The sequence below is a fragment of the Pinus tabuliformis genome, chromosome 8 (assembly GCF_031772625.1).
Source record: "Pinus tabuliformis cultivar Carrire ecotype Pingquan chromosome 8, CPIR1, whole genome shotgun sequence".
Taxonomy (NCBI): Eukaryota; Viridiplantae; Streptophyta; class Pinopsida; order Pinales; family Pinaceae; genus Pinus; species Pinus tabuliformis.
The window spans coordinates 1,290,960,125-1,290,975,994 of record NC_142294.1 but is presented as its reverse complement, the minus strand read 5'-3'; positions in this window follow the sequence as shown (position 1 = coordinate 1,290,975,994).

The window sequence follows — 15,870 nt, the reverse complement described above, 5'->3', positions numbered from 1 at the left end:
CTACAGGAAGAACAAAGTTGCTACGGGAAGGGACAAAACTACTACAGGAAGAAAAAGAACTGTTACAGGAGCAACATGAAATGCTACAAGAAGGGAAAAAACATCAAAAGGGAGAGAAGAAGACCTATAAGAACTCCAAAATCCTGATCCACAACCTGACCTTGGATCCTACTGCAAATTCATTGAGGATGGGAGAATTATACCCACCAAATTTGCAATACCACTCTTCGTTGAGTTGGAAAGGGAAAGAGGCAGAACTATTAGATGGATGCAAATTGAAAAATAAAAGAAGGTAGAAGATGTGGGCCTCATGGAGGAAAAATTGAAATGAATGGGTAAGGAATTGGCTGACTTGAGGCTAAAGGAATTAGTCATGACGGAGCAGTTCGAGTTAGAAAAGAAGTGGCTTAGGTAACAACTACAAAAAAAGGAGGCACAACTTGCCACCATGGCAAGTTTTTCCATGAAGGCCATCCAATGTAGGCAGCCATCTAAATCATATTCCATTGAGCTAAGGAAGATAATTGCATGAAAAGACATTTGAGTCATAAAAGGAGAACAACAGGGCAAGAAGTTGGATAGGTTGCTTAGACGATGAGAAACAATTTCAATAGGGGGCATGATGGGCCTCCAAATTAGACACAAATTGAGGCCCATCTAACCTTTCTTAGGCACATGAAGGCTATATTAAATCTCTCCTCCTACACTTAATAATGTTTTTCAACTTTAATATGTTCATTAGGAAGGTTTAGAGATAATTGCATATTATGTGCCTAATATTATTTATTTTTGCAAAATATTGAGATAATATGGAGTAAATTTTGAATGAGATAGTATAAGGACTTTCTCCCTAGTACAAGATGGACCAATATAAGATAATAAATTAACTGAATATCATGAAATTATTAACAAATTCTGGAGCTCCATTGATTGAGAAAATCTAGGAATGTGTTCCATGTAAATTAATGAAGATTGCTAGTGTTGGGAACCAGATCCACTTTTTGAAGGATTGTGGAGGGGAAAATTGTCTCATTTTAAGGAGAATGCTTCCTCATCACTTTGTATAAGTACCAATTCGAATTGGCCTCTAGAGGTATGTATTTATTAGTCTTCTTATGGAGAAAACTTGTTATTTAGTAGCTCCACTTTCATTTATAGCAGGGTTGTACTTGGATTGGTTCAAATAATGATGTTTGGTGCCATTTTTAGCTTCTAAATCTTGGCTTCTTTAATAGGACTTTGAGTATCCTTAGGCTTGGCCATCCCAACAACTTCAGAGCCCTCTTGTACAATCTCTTTGTTTTCTTTGAATGCTTTTTCCACTTGCATCTCTTATTTTTTCATTTAGTGTTCATGCCTCTTTTGTTGTAGGTTATATTGGTTAAATGATTGAAGTGAGTTTTTTTGTAGGTTATTTACAAAGTTACAAGCATGTTGCATCCTTAAAACAAATTTGAAAAGTCATATTCATCATTGAGCTGTTTGGATTGGTTTACTAGTTCACAAATCTAGAATTTCTGGAAGTCCCTTGTAGCAAAATAGTAATATTTTTCTGCTATTTTTTAGCTCACGTTAACGGTGGTATTTTAGAGTGATTCCACTTGGAATAGAGTCCTAGGAAATCCTACTTAATAAAAAAAATTCCCATCTCATTTTCATTTGATTTACTTGGGAATTTGATAAGTTATCTCACTCTCATAACAAAATTGGGCTTCTTATAGCAGTCTTGTAGTACTCCTGTAGCGCGTGTAAAATTGAGCAGATCTACTCCAAAACATTGGTTTTTATCCCTTAGGCTTGAATAATGATGCCTAGGCTCCAAACCCATGATTGAGTAGGACCAAAAACCTCTTAAGCCTTTCCTCTTCTCCATTGCAATTCACCTCTATAGTTATGGTTAGTGGACATATTCATGAATTGAAGAGCATAATGATGATTTTCATGATTAATTTATGAAGCACCTTATGAACTTTGTTGAAAAAATATACCTTGAATGTAGTGATTGAAGAATGATTTCATTTTTTTCATACATATTAAGCTACGATTTCCATTTCCGACATTGTTATTTCTATTGAATATGTTAGCGCTTGAAATTTCACCTCAGGCTGAGAAAGGTAAACTTCAAGGCAACATCAAACCACTTAGCCTTGTAGCTAGCCCTACGGGGCAGGAGAGGGCTCTCTCCGATCTATCTCGGTAAATATCTTCAACGGGCGAGATAGCCAATGAGGAAACACTGATTTTAGGCTAGTAAACTGATAAAAGGTTTAATTTGGGATTTTTTTAGGGTTTTGGTGGAAAATTGGGGAAAGGCAATTCTGGGTGCGGGGATTGGACACATTTTTTTGCAGGGGGTTCTTTGGGGCAAGGTAGGAGACTGTACTGATGCCTTTGAATTAAGTGAATGGATAGGAATGACCGGTGAGGAGCTAAAGAGAGCAAGAAACCTTCAAGAGTTCTCTTTAGACAGATGAAAACATAAATATTAAGCAAACTTAAAAGCAGAGCATGGCAATCATGAATTCTACTTTAACACTTCATTTGCCTAATTTGCAGAAGGAAAAGTAAGGAGATGATTCAGATAACAAACTTACAAGTACAAAGAGAAACACACAATCAATACATGTAACCACAGGAATCCCAAAAAGGACTGCAAAACCCTGGTCTTTCTTCCTTTGCCAAAATTGCAGAGATACAATGAGTTATACAATAGAAGCTTCTCCCTCAAGAGTCCAACCATGAAAATGACCAAGAAAGTACATAATATAGGCAATCTAACATCTTTCCTTGCCTCTAGGGGTCGAGCTCACTATCCTAGGCACTGTTTCAACCAATTCTAAATTGAGCACTAAAAACTAGGCAGTCAAAACAACTTGCCTCTATAAACTAGGAAACCAATTCATTCATTAAATTTTTGCCTATCTCATGAATGAATCTTCTAGAAGAGATAAATAAGTGTCAAAATATCATAAAGTTACATCATTTACAACAAGGAGGATCAAAATTCACTCTAAAAAGTCAAACCAGTCAAAACTGCGTTTTGCTGAGATGTAGGTGGATTTCTGTGAAAAACTGCCCAACAGGTCGCGCCCTAATCTTGAACAGGTCGTGCTACTTTGGAGCTGCTTTTGAGGCACTTCCAGGTGTCCAAATGAGGCAAACATGGGCTTGTTGGAAAGGTCTGGATGTCTACTTTCCAACCCAAGTATAATTTCTGAATTTGGTGGCCATTTGCCCCTCCAAAATTGCAATCTCCCAAGACTGCTTCCTGTGTGTCAAAAAGGTGGCAGAAAGTCATTTTTTGCTTGTTTTTTGACCTTATGGAGGCTCAAAACTTGATGAAATCTCTTGGTATTTTCTGAGAAGGTGTATATTTGCATGAAAAATCCAAAAAAGCTGAGTTTTCCCGAAATGGAGTTGCCCATCGAATAGGTCGCGCGCGGCGCGCGACCTATTGGGGAGGAAAACCTGTGTTTGGCACAAAAAATTCACAATTGACAAAATTTTCTCCAAATTTCTTGAAATTTGGGCTGGGAGTCCCCAATCAAGTACCATCCTCAGTCCAAGAGGCTTTGGCCAAAAATTTGGAGTGGATCGGGCCTTTTCCGTCGTTTTAGTGCCTTGGCCAACCTCCTTGGATCTGGCGATTGTATTTTTAACATTTCTTTAAAACCATGAAACTTGTGCAAAAAGTGAAGGAGGTTTTTCTTCCTTGGCCTGTTGTGGACAAAAACCTCTCTCATTTTTCCCAAATTCATCTTTGATTGCTTTGAAACATCTTTTGAGTGAAACCTATCCCGATGTGTGAAACAAGGGATTTTGTGGAAATGAAGCGAAATGAAGGGGATAAGAGGCTTCTAAATTCTTGGGAAATTTTTGGAAGTAGGGAGGGATGTTAGGAAGTAGGGGAAAGTGGAATCGTGGAGATCGAGTGAGGGGAAGGGGTCCAAAAGGGCAAAACACAGGCCCAACCTAGAAAATTGCCAAGTTGTAGCAAGAAACTAGGGTTTGTGGAAAAATGAGGAATTTGGGGGATCTTAGTGATGGGAAGCATTTTATAAGGTACTTTAAGGATAGGGGAAGGTGTATGAACATCAAGATACAAGTTTTGCTGATGATTTGACCGTCCAAGAGAAATTGGCTTCAAAACCCTAGGAGAGGAATATGACCTTACTTAGGCGCAACTGAAGCATGGACAAGGTGTAAAAAGACTCATTAGGCACTGAGATGATAATGAAAACCCTATGAATGATGATAGAATCAGCTGAATAGTGACATAGATTGGCATTTGGGAAACTTTGAAAAGAGTGAGAGCAAACCCTAGACCTAATGCCTAGTGACCAAATTTTGCTTGAAGACTCACTGAAATGACAAAATTTGACCTTGACACTTCAAAATCACTTTGTAAGAGCACGTTTGATCACTGGAGGAAGGCTGGAAAGACTGACACTAACAGAATAGACATGGCTTCCTTTTGATCTACCATTCACACTCTGCAAATAGGTTAATGTTTACATTTCTGCAAATAGGATTAACATTTACATTCATGCAATGTAGAATAGCCATTCCTTTTTGCAAAAGTAACTAGGATTTCATCTCTGCAAAAGTAATTAGGTTTCCTTTCCATTTCTTCAATTACTTTAGTCTTGGATTTCACGACATTCACTTCATTGCATCAAATAAACGACATAAGGACACATTTCATTTTGCACATATAATGCTGACACCTCTTAAGTTTGTACGAGCCTCAGGTTGACAATTTAAGTTGGTAACCATGGGAGTTGCAACATTCTTGTTGCAATACTGGGCCTCATTAGAAGTAATGCATCAAGCCCATATCTTTCATCTCAAATTCTCTTGTAAGGTCCTCCTTGCAAGACCGGATCAACTGCTCATCCCATGTAAGTATGAAGTCATCAACATACATAACCAATATAAGCAACTTTCCATCTACCACAATGTGATAGAGGTTGGAATCCGATTCACTTTTGGTGAAGCCCAATCCATTAAGAAATGTATCAATCCAAGTGTACCATGCACGAGGTGCTTGTTTGAGACCATACAGTGCTCTCTTGAGTCTACATACATGTGTCTCCCTGTCATATGTATCAAATACCTCTAGTTTCTCTATGCAAATTTCTTCATCAATAACACCATTAAGAAAGGCAGTCTTTACATCCATTTAGTAGATCTTCCAGCCCATCTACGCAACTAATGCTAGAATGGTTATGATCGAGGAATATCTTGCCACTACTGCAAACATTTCCTCATAGTCCACTCCCTCTACCTGAGAGAAGCCTTTGGCCACAAATCTGGCCTTGTACTTCTCGATGCTCCCATCAGATGCATGCTTCACTTTGTATATGCATCTAGAACCAACCATTGACTTTTTCTTTGATCTCGACACCACCTCCCATACACTGTTCTTCATGATGGAGTCATACTCCTCCACCATGGCATCAACCTACATTAGTTGAGAAACTATTTCCTCAAATGAAGAAGGCTTCGTCTCTATGAGTTTTTTCATGAGAGCAATATACCTAGTGTACCTGTCTGGTGACCTCCTATATCTACGATGCGATGTAGGAGCTCTCACATGCTCCTGTGTATCATGTACCAATTTGTCAGCTTATTTGGTTATCTTCCTCCCCTCTTTGGAAGATTCTGGTTGAGTGAATGCCTCCACTTTGCCTTTTGTTTTCTACTCTACATGTGGATGCTCCACAACATCCTAAAGCTATGCATGAGGCTCCTCCTTTGGAGTTATAAGCTCCTCCTCTGGTGAGATACTCAACTCTCGCTCTAGAGAGAATCTCATAGCCTTCTCCTCATTACTGTCACCTTGAGTGAGGTAAAATACACCCTATAGTTACATGGTGTCTCTATGTATCCTACAAAGACTCCCATATCAGTTGTAGGCTCAAGTTTCTTCCTGCCATCCTTGAAATACACAATAGCTCCAAAAAAATTGAAATGAGATACATCTAGATTCCTCCTAGAGAAAGCTTCTTCGGGTATGATCATGCCAAGTATTCTATGAGGACTTTGGTTCTACAAATAAACAACGGTGTTGCATGCTCTTTCCCATAGATGCAATGGAAACCCCTAATCATGTAACATTGCTCTTGCTACTCCCACTATGCTTATGTTCTTCTTTTCAACCACCCCATTTTACTGTGGGTTATGGGGTGCTATCAGTTCTCTTCTAATACCCTCTTTGGCATAAAAGTCTTTGAAGGCGTTAGATACATATTCACCTCCATTATCACTTCTCTGGGATTTCAATTTCTGACCAATCTCCTTTTCAACAAATGCTTTGAATTCAACAAATTTTGAGAAAACTTCATCCTTTTTCCGCATGAAGAAGATCCAACATTTTCTTGAAAATTCATCAACAAAAAATACATAATACATATGTTTTGATGTAAGGGTCGTAGAAAATGGTCCACATACATCAAAGTGGACTCGCTTCAAGATTTCTCCAACTTTTCTATCTTGGCCCTGGAAGGTGGATTTGACATATTTCCCAAAAGTTCATCCCTTGCAGACACCATGCTGGTCAAGGGTACATTTCGAGAGACTGGTGGTAATTTTCTGCATGATTTTTAAAGCTCCATAGTGTAAGTGTCCCATGCACCTGTGCCAAAGTTCTCCAACATCCCGACTCTGCACTTTTCCTGCCTTGCTACTTAGTGCAGTGCAAGATTCCACCTCAAGTTTGTAGAGCTTCTTCAATCGAACTCTAATATGTTTCACATTCCAGATAGCTACATGTCTAAGAAAGGATTTCCCCTAACTGAAAACAACATCTTAGCCATGATCTTTTAATAAAACTATAAAGATCAAGTTATTCTTCAACCTAGGTACATACATAACATCTTTTAGATGAAGGTAGGAGCTTGACTCTCTCTTAAAGGTTATGGTACCAATTCCTTTGGTACTGTATCTCCCATCATCCCCAAGTTCTATGTGCATATGGAGATCCTTCCCTCTAGGATACTGAAGAATTCTTTTCATCCTGTCACATGGAACGCGACACCTAAATCTAGATACCGCACACTCCCCATTAAAATGTTGTCCATGTATGCAATTAGGGTGAAGTCTAATTCGAATTGTGAGGCAAGTCCTTCACCTCCTACTCCTCCTGAAGGCTTCTTGTTAGACTCTTGTGCATACACTTTGTTGCATAGTGCCCGAATTCATGGCAGTGAAAACATTTTATCTTGCTTAGATCCTTCTTCTTACCGTTATTCTGGTTGGACTTTAGTTTGCTTTGGGCCTTCTTTCCCTTGCATTTATTTCCCTTCCCAACCAAGGCAAAATTCTCCTCCTCAGATTTGGATGTTGCTCCATCTCTAGTGTTCCACCAAATTTATTCCTGCACCAAATCAGACCAATGTCTCTCCCAATTTGGTAATTTATCCCTTCCATTTACAGAGACCTGGTAGCTATGCCAAGGTTTTGGAAGGCTTGTGAGAGCTAGGTTGACTAGTTCTGGAGAGGGAATATTTTCTCCAACTCATCCTAACTCATCTTGACACTGAATGAACCTGGAGAGGTAATGTGGAATAGTTTCTCCTTTCTACATGCAGATGTTTCTAAGCTTGTCCCTCAATGCCAATTTCCTAATATCACTACCATTTTCGAATATCTCAATGAGGGTCTTCCACATATCAAAGAGAGTTTCCTTTCCATGTAAATTCGAGACTATGTGGTCTCTCACACCCTCCAGGATGATCCTCTTGGATTTTATAATATCCTTCTTCCATCAGGCTAACTGTTGTGCATCTGATACTATCGACTTTGGAATGTCAGTTTTGGTGTACTCTAGCACACCATTATCATTGAGCACTACTTCCATCATGTCCTTCCAGGCTATGAAATTTGAGGTTTTCTGAAAGGGCATACTCCAATCTCAATCCGTTGAAAGGCAATTTCCTGCATGAAAGAAAACCGCTTCACTAAATTTGTAAATCAAAATCTCTGAAGGAGAAGAGTGATTGGTTGGTTTCTAGTGTGATTTCTACTTTGATACAATGTAGAAATTAATAGAATTTCACTGCTACTGATGAAATCAAGCTAAAATCAAGAGATTACAAATTTCCTCTACTATTCCGCGGAATGGAAATCACAATTTAGAAACACATGCAATGACATGCAACCATTAAAACCACAAGAAAATAATGATTTACAGGAGAACGAACTGGGAAAAACCCCTATGCTACTTTTCATTAATCAGATGAGAATGGGAAACTATTACAATATCTTGCTTCGAATATGAAGCACACCCTGCACTGTAAACTTGTTCTCTTTTTGGCTGTCCTACTCTGGCCAACACTTAGCCAATTCAAGGCCCTAGCTTGCTCCTATTTTCTTGTATAATCATGGAGGAAATTAGCTCCTAAAAGATAAGATTTTTCTCCTATTTACTTGAACAGTTCCCAAGGAATGATTCACCTGCTTAATTGCCTAGCTTGTACACTCAACTAATATATAATTGATGATTACAATGTGCTTTTTCCTCCACTCTAGCTAGGTAATTCAAATTCCATGCATGTCTGGGCTATTTTTAGGCGATTGACTAGTTTAACTGGGAGATCACTGTGTTAACAACATTTCTACTACTCAATTGACCTTCAACTGACTCAAATAGTTTCTTGATCTTAGTTAACTGATTCAAATTGAAAATAACTAAACTATATTTCTAAATTTTAGCAATCACTACATTGACAACTTTACTTCTAGCCTATAACTCGAATTTACTGAGTAAACTATTAGACAAGCCATGTCACACAAGTTAACTGCAATCCAAGTCATCCTGCTGATGTGGAAAATCGAATTACTAAATTTGACTAAGGCACAAGTCAAATTTAGCCTTTCTTTCCACAATTTGCTATGGTCGAAAACTAATATAAAAAGTGAGGTTGCTCTATTATCTATTGCCTAGAATTGAAATAATGCAAATTCAAAGGATAAGCCACTCTCTATGGTGTTACCAGAGACCCATGACCCATGGGATACTACATAATACAAACCCCCTCTAATTTTCTCACTTTCTATCCACTCTTAACGATTATGTTCTATGATGGACCAAAATACACTCAAATGATTGGGACCCATTTTTCTCCTAGTGACTCTGTTATAACACATCTTGATATCTAACTACGGTTAGATTTAACCCATTCAACCCTAAATATGAGTTACAACTCTCCCTTCTAGAGTCTTCTTCATAGTCCCCATGTGGATAACCCCTTTTTCATGAATATCCAAGGTTGACGTGGCATCCTTTTGAACTATGGCGATCAATCATAATAGATCAACTTTTAGGAGGCATACTTTCTCAAACGAGCTTCAATTGAAGCAATTCTTATGTTTTTTTTAAAGGTATCAGTGTGTAGATTATGGAATCTAGGTCCTTAGTAAGTTCGAGACCATAAAAGTGGTCATTTAAGGCCTTAAAAATACTCCTAAATTTTTTCTCCCAATTCTCCAAATTAGAAACACTGATAAAAATGAGCCTACAAGTTGATTCCTCTAATTTTTCCACTCTTAAAGCTTTGATATGGATGTCAAATAATATGATGATCTAATCTAGATCATTTAGTTAGCCAATTTTCTTCTTAATTAATTAAATTAACTGAAATGAGAGAAAAATAATAATTAGAAAGAAATGCACAAACCATCCATGATAAACACAAGATTTGCCCCAGGAAACCCTTATGGGAGAAAACTAACTAGAAGGTGAGGTTACTCTACTCTCTTTCTCTAGTTATAGAAAATGTTAGCGTATAAAGAATAGGTTTTTCTATGGAGTTACCTGAGACTTGTGGCTTATAAGGTTGCTACAAAATCTCAATCCCCTCTGTTTTTCTCTATTAATTCCCACTTCTAGTTGTTCTACTCGATTGTGAAAAAAATACAATAACATTGAATGGTTCCCCTACACCTCCTAGTGGATGGATATATAACATAGCCTAATAGTCGTTTAGGGATAATATTTGACTCTCTCAACTCTCAACTAGAGTTACAACTTTGGACCTTCTAGACTCCTCTTCAAAATACACACATGACCAACCCCACATGCATGAGTAACATGGTTTGACATGGCATTTACTTGTACCATGGTGGTAAAAAAGGCAGGTCAACTTGTGAGAGGCATAACTTTTGTGTAAAAACTCCAATTGGCGTGCTTTTTGCACTATTAGCAAGGTTTATGAATGTAGAATAACATCCAAACATTGATGCTAAAGTAAGAAATTTTTGACTCCAAAAGACGTAAATCAATGCCTCAAAATGGATATGAGGTTCCAAATCCTAATTCTCCAAACTAGGATCCACTAGTAAAAATGTCCTTACATGCTGATTCCTCTAATTTTTCCACTCTAAAAGCATTGAGATGGATGACAAGTAATATAATGACTCAATCTAGATAAAAAAGCATTTGTGCATCCAATCCATTTTAAATGTTAAGAAAAATATGTCATCTTAGTGAGAAGTAGGGTTCAAAGTTGTACATTTTCCATGTGCATGGAGTGATTTTTGGCAACGCATATATGTGAGATCAAGATACATTCTATCCTTAAAAAAAAAACCAACACCGATATGTGAAATATGTCCATTATTACTTAGTGACGACATAAAAGGATCCAAAACCTTTACCATTGTTTCCATTGTTGAAACTCAAATATTAACCAAAGCCTTATAATAGTTTGTTTCATTAGTTTTGCATCTATGATGAGTGAAGAGAGCTGTACTCTCAAATGAGCTCTAAGACCTCGAGGACTCATCATGTGCAATATACTAAAATAAGAGAAGTCAAAAAAGTAGAGGTAGTTGAATAACATGACATAATGTTTTTCCCACTTGTTATGAGAACCTTATAGGATGCCTCCTAGTGACACAATTGAGCACTCTGTTGACCTAAAATATGAAGTTTCTCTATTGATGAAGCATTGTGAAAAGCTTCATTGTTGGATAGTGAAGAGTAAAGATCAAGATTTAGAAGTTGTTGGGTAAGTGCCACATTCAATCTAACTAATGGACTCATGGATATACCATTATTTTATTTTGAAATAAGGATAAAAATCAGATAATTTTTGTGGATTATTGACTCTTGCATGGAATCACTATCAAGCACTAATATCGCTTATCATATGTTGATGATCTATTATAATAGCCCATGGAGCTAAATACTTCAATAATATTAACCCAAACATTGATTATCATCATATTTGTCTCAAGACAATGGATACATGGAAGATAGTGTCAAAATTTCAGGAAACTAGATTTTATATCTAATGCACCAATAACTTTTGATTGTGAACCAAAATTGGGTGTTCTTTATACTAGAAGAAAGGTCTTAAAAATGCCTTCAACTTAATTTCTATACATTTTGTCAAATTTTATACAAATTTGTAGTGTATGCGTTTTTCTGCTATTGGGAATATTTTGACATTTTCCCATAACTTGTCATCCTAGCCTTTGTTTTGGGCAGAATTTATACCACTGGAAAGGTCCCATCGAGATTTTCAACTATGTTTTTATGATTTTTACGATTCTACGCCATTTTTATGGATTCATACAATACAAAATAATGAGACTTTGGAAAATAAGTTACATGATACGATAGGGTAAAATGTTATGAGGTGTACACAATGATATGAAATTATAAGTTGGAATGTGTAAGGGTGTAAATCATATCTAAGAAATATAGTGGATGGGACAATTGAACTAAGTGTAATGCCATTTCATTTATTTCAAATCCAAAATAAAATATCAACCCTAACAAGCAACTAGGAAAACTGGAATTCTATAGCTTAAGGTAGGGTATTTCCCAACAAGGTGACCCACTAGGTGATACAAGTAGGGAGATATTATTGACACAGTAACTCAGTGCAAGCCTTGTTGAAGAACTAAAGGATTAGATAAACTAGTGAGCTAGAACTCTAAGAGAGAGGTGGTATCTAAAGACACCATTACAATAATTAATCACAACCAAGCATACCTCATTGTGAATCACATATTAGCCATGTAATCATATAATTTCATGTTTAGACTCACCCATAGGGCAATCTTATATAGAACTAAGATTCAAGAAACTCCCTAGAATTGAGGAAGACAAGGTCATCACAGATTGGTTGGGGTGCATGGAAAAATCCTTGATTTCTGCCTTGTTTTGAGCATTGATAAACCATTTTGCTTTAATTGCTTGATCAATTAAATGTTTAGTCAACCACCTAGTTAATCTCCTCATCAACCACTAACATGAATCTCCTAGTTGACTATCAATTTTTGATTGATTGTCTTTAAAAATAAAGAGTAATGATGAACTTGCATAACCTATTTTTCTAACACTCACCCCCCCATATCAACATAAAACTTTAGAGATTCAAAAGGCGAAATTAGTTCTATAGAACCCCCCATAATTGGAGCTCCCTGAAGCCTAAGCATAGCCTAGAGTTTCACAAAATTATCTTTTGGGAGAATCTTCATAAATATATGAACTTGCATAACCTATTTTTCTAACACTCAACCCCCCCGCCCCGATCAACATAAAACTTTCAAAAGGTGAAATTACTTCTATACAACCCCCCATAATTGGTGCTTCCCAAAGCTTAATCATAGCCTAGTGTTTCACAAAATTAGCTTTTGGGAGAAGCTTCATAAATATATGAACTTGCATAACCTATTTTTCTAACACTCAACCCACCCCCCCACCCATTGAAGAATCTGGGGAAGTTAGCATTAGTAAGATTCTTCTAGACTTGATAACAATTTGTGAAGTGATTTTACAATTTATCTTAGCTTGATCTTCTTCTTCTTATTAGTGTGTGTGTTTACTTCATCAAACTACTACCAAAAACAAAGAGACAAGAACTCAAGAAGTTGGCATTCTGCCAAGGACAAAACCTCTCCCTCTTGGAGAGGAAACCTTGCACGTAATTCTTCTTATAGAGATTCCAATTGATGAACACCAAGACCATGACCCTTGAACTACTAGGCCACTCCAAGACCAAGACACCAATCCTCTTCTTTGTCGTTGTTGAGATCATCATCATTGTTGTACCATTGAGGCCATCACTACCGCATCATCGAGACCTCCATCACTGCTGCAACATCGAGATATCCATCACTGCTGCAACATCGAGATTATCAATGCTATACCACTGAGATCATTACTGTTGAATACTCATCGAGATCTTCATTTTCAACAAAGAGATCCAATATATATATATATATATATATATATATATATATATATATATATATATATATAGGAAAGATGCACTTAGTTTTACCGAGATACTGATCTTATCCATTGAGGTCATGATTGTAGTTATACTAAGATCATACTTGCATCTATTATGACTGCTTCTGGACTATATACCAAGACAGAGTGTGTCTTCATGAGATCACTACCTTATCACAATAATGCCGAGATTGTAAGGTTGCTTCAAAGGTCAATGTATAGATAGGCCTAGACAGTGAACACCGAGGAGATGGGGACTATAGTTTTTTCACTGTAATTATTGGAGAGATATCTGTGATGAACCCTATTGTACCCATCAAAGTTCCTGAGCTTGAGGACAGGCCTCCGAAAATAACATCCGAAATTCTCCCTGCAACTCTCCTGTACTTCTTGCACCTATACGAAATTAAGAGAGAATATGAATTCTGTTATGTCTGTGGTAATCCTATTCGCATATAAATAGTGGTTAGTCTCCCATATTGATTCGACATGTCAGTGTGAAGTGTTGTGTCTATTATTTGAGCCGACTTGTCATTAATATATATTTTGAAGCCGACTTGACTATCTTTCACATCGTTTTGCTAAAAGTCTTCTTCTTTGGAGGATGGTGCTTGTCTTGGAGGGCTACTTGACACTAGGTTGACCCATATTCATGCTCAATAAGATCTCTTTAACATGACTTTGATTCTTTGACTTTCCTAGACCTATGGAATGAGCAAGAAACTCATTCAAATATTTTACAAAAATAATATTTCTTTTTCTTGACAAGTACAAAGATCAAAATTACATTTACAAATACTGAACCTAGTTACACTTTTCTTCAACACCCTCCCCCCACCCCCATATCAACATAAAAATCTAGAGATAAAAGGTGAAATTACTTATGTACAATCCCCCATAATTGGAGCTTCCTAAAGCTTAAGCATAATCTAGAGTTTCACAAACTTAGCTTTTGGGAGAAGCTTCATAATTATATTTGTAACTTGATCATATGTCTTGCATAAACAAGAGTCGCGACATTTTATTGTACTAATTTTCTCAAATAATAAGCATGAAGCTCCATGTGCTTCACTTTATTATGTGTAGTAACTTTTTCTACAACCTACATCACGATTTCCGTAATATACCAAAATCAATGTCTTAACTAGAAAAATAGGCTCAAACATAAGATGTTGAATCCACAAAACCTCTTTGCCAACATGCATTGCATCATGATGCTATGCTTTTGTGGTTTAAAAAGAGACCACCTTCCACTTTTTACAAGAGAAAACACTGGGTCCATAACTAAGCTAAAATGCATAGCTTGATGTAGACTTCTTGTCATTTCTATCTCCAACCCAATCCAAGTTTGTGTAACCAACTAATTGGTTCACTTTGTCACTACAATAGTTTATACCAAGTTGGTATGTTCCCTTGATATAATAAAAAATTCAAATGGATCCTACACAAAATAGAAACCACATTAACAACAAAGGAAATATAAGGTTGATTACGAGTTAAATAAATAATGTTATCGATAAGTTGTAGACATATTGTACCATTGAGTCAAAGGACATTAGCTTGAATGGTTTGGTGAACAATTTGATTCCCTAGATGCTTGGTTTCAAGTCTCTAGAGACATGTTGTAATTTTCCCATCTATGGCATTTATGAAATAGTTGTATCTGGTGTAATAGTGGCAGTTTATCTTTCGAAGTTATTGTTCACTAGTAATTATAGTTTCAATTAAAGAAAAATATAGAGTATACCATTGAGTTTTGGATAATCATGCTCCTTGGTTAGATTAATTCCCAACTATTAAAGTGTGACACAAAATTTATAGCCTTTAATATAAAATTATGTAAAAGGTCCAACACATATTTAAGTTGAGAAATAAAGATACCGTAATCCATCTCTATGACTTGGACGCCCAAAAAGGAATGCAATAAACTAAGGCCAGGTATCTCAAATGTAATTACTATTTGTTTCTTTAAACCCAAAATTAAATTCACATGGCTTTCAATAATGATTAGGTCATCTGCATGCAATGCAACAATTAATGTTTCACCTTTTACATGCAGTAGATATATTGTGATTTGATTCATAGCGTTTGAAATCAAGACCGAGGAAAAAGTTGTTCATGTTCTCATACCATGGTGAGGGGCCATGTCTCAAAACATAAAATGATTTCTTTAATGGGTACACATAACTACCATATTTATTAAGACCAAGGGATTTCTCAATTTAGATTTCTTAGGTGATATCACCATGTAGAAAAGCATCTGTGACATTCTTATTATATACATCCTATCCATAGTGAGTAACAAGTGGAATAATTAGTTGAACATAGTTCATGTTTAATGTTAGTGCCGAGATTTATGTATTTTATGCCTTCTTTCTAAGAAAAACCCTCAGTCACCAAACAAACCTTATGCATTTAAACAACACCCATTGTTGTGAATTTGATCTTGTAGATTGAATGAATTTCACTATTTTCTTTCCTTTTCGTCGAGGATCTAATCCCATGTGTTATTCTACATCAATGAATGATACTCATAATCTATAAAATTATCCCATTCAGGTCTGCCATGTGCATCAATATGTATATATACATATATATGTTGGAAAATTCAAAGTGGCAAC